We start from the raw sequence: 2702 nt of genomic DNA on the forward strand, positions 1-2702 counted from the left end.
TCATATTCTGTTTTTTTTTTCTAAGTGTGAACGTTATAATATTTTCATTCTGACGACAATGTCAAGGCTCTTATAAGCAATTGGACCGTATTATTTTTTGTTGACAATTTTTTGATTCAACGACAGCGTAAAAGTCTATGATATCAGTTTCAAAAACACCAAGAGGCACAAGTATGGCAAACTTACATATTTTAAGGTTTTTGATAAGAAATAAATTACACGATTTGGTAGTTTGTATTAGTAGTTTATATATTATTATAATTGGGTAACGCTGTAGATGTTGATAGAATATTGTTCAGTCTTTGGAGGTTTCTTCCTGTGCTTTTCTACTTGCTTTTACATCCGAATCCCAACTAAATCTCAATCAGATTATTTAATGGGGGTTATTGCTTAAAAAAATATAGTATAGTGAGTATAATATACTGCTACGTATTTTACTCTAAAAAATACACACACAAAAAACTATTTTGATACGGTTTATTGCTTAAATGGTTGAGAATTTGAATTTAATAATATAATAGTGCGTATACTTTAGTTAATAAAAATTGTGAATAATATATTATTATAATTAGATGTTTAATAGTTGTTATCTAATATACATTACAGGATTATGTGTAAAAGATATAAAGTTCTAAGCTGTAACTCATATCTAGAAAGTTATAAACTGGGTTGTACATATGGACTGAATTTGTTTTTCTTATCAGAAAAGGTAAATAAATGTAAAGTATTTTAAAGATTATTACACCTAGTGCATAATAAAAAAAAACACTTTCTATTGTGTTTGGATTGAGGAGGGAATTTGTGAGGAGGAGAGGAAGTGAATTTGTGAGGATTAGAGAGGATATGTGAAGATATCTAAGGTTGTTTGGATTGAGAAATTTGTGAGGATGTTTTATTGTAAGTTTACAAATTTATCTTTGTTATTAAAATTTTTTTGAATAATAAATTATGATTCTTTTTGTGTGTAGGCTTGAATTAATTAAAATTTTCTAATATATAATATTCATAATTACTCCTATTTTTAATAAAAAAAATTAAAAAATATAATAGAAAATATTTTTGTGTTAAATTGAAATAAAACTATTAAATATATTAAAATTTATGAAAATAATATTTATTATTATATTCATTTATTATTTTATATAACTATATATATTTTGTTAATATTATAATTTTTATTTTATTTTATTACTTTCATTATTTATAATTGTATGTTGTTATTAATAGTATAATTAAATATTTTTGAAATTATAAATAAATTTATGTAATATTTAATTTTGTATATTGTAATAAAATGCATGTACAAGAATATTTTGGTAAAATACAACAATCTCCACAAATCTCTTCATTTTGTGAAGAATGAAAAAAACCCTCCACCCTCTTCCACATCCACCCCTCACTCTCAAAACCATGGAAAAAAACACAAAAAACACTCCCTCCCTCTTCACACTTGGAAGCAAACACACCCTACACGACAGAAAAACAATAGACCCTACTACTGAATTTGTAATTAACTTTTCAATGTAATAACTTCTTCATATTTATGTTTTTCATCATCATAAGAAGAATTAACAAATACAAAGCATACCTCAACTCTATTACAATATCCCAAAAGAAACAACATCGAGCAAAATAGGATGAATCACCTTATGTAATATTAATTACCTACGTGTAAGTTTCTTCAACTTCCTTTGGTTCGTTCGAGTTACTCGAGATAACTAAATATTAAAATGAGTGAAAGACATTAGTTTTAATCAACCAATGTTATAATAATATGAGATATATTAAAAAAGGTAATTGAAATATTAAGAATATATGCTCTGATATGTGAATTGTAATATTTTGACTTGTCTTAGACAAGATCATGGTTTGTTTTTTTTTTTTTTAAAGTTGTTAAAGTGCGTAAGGAATCTATTAATTCGTTTTGTTAAAGAAGGGTGTTATTGACAAGTGCAATGTAAATATACAAAAACATATTTGAATAGGAAATTTGTGGAAGAACAATTTTCACAACTTTGTGCATCACATTACTAGAATTGTGTTTTGTTTGTCAAATGCTCTGAAGTGGAAATGTTGTGTTGTGTATGCAGGGCCAAAGAATAAAGAACGATGTGTTAGGAGAGGAGAGTAGATGTGGGTGAAAAGATGGTTAACAACAGACGTCAAGAAAAAAATGTTTTTCATGATGAAATACAAAGGTAAAAATTATGTAATGATGCAGGTTGGGGCTTATTAGTGGCTGGAGTGTGGGGATTTTAGTAGGAAGAGTACAATGTAATTTGGTACTTGGTTAATAGTAATTCAATTGGAAAAACAAAGTAATATAATAAATGGAATGTGGTGTCTATATGAAAAATGCATATTTTCAAGTTGTGTTACAGGAGTTACCTACTTCTAGAAATAATAAAATGATGGAATTGGATATGTAGAAGTAGATGAAAATATTAGGATGATCTGTATAAGAGTTGGTCCCTAAAATACCTCCTATTATATTATTTTTTTCTTACTAATAAAAAAATTTATAATAATATTTCATTCCCTATAAAAAAAATCTAGAATGTTTCTTAGTTATGAGTGAATAAGACATAATTTTTGCTACATATATGGCAAAATCACTATATTCAAACAAACTCGAAAAGAGCAGTGTAGGGATAAAGAGGTCATGGTGCTTTGCTGCAAAGAAGTCATCATAATGTAGCCTT

This window comes from Phaseolus vulgaris, chromosome 3 (assembly GCF_000499845.2).
Source record: "Phaseolus vulgaris cultivar G19833 chromosome 3, P. vulgaris v2.0, whole genome shotgun sequence".
NCBI classification, from domain to species: domain Eukaryota; kingdom Viridiplantae; phylum Streptophyta; class Magnoliopsida; order Fabales; family Fabaceae; genus Phaseolus; species Phaseolus vulgaris.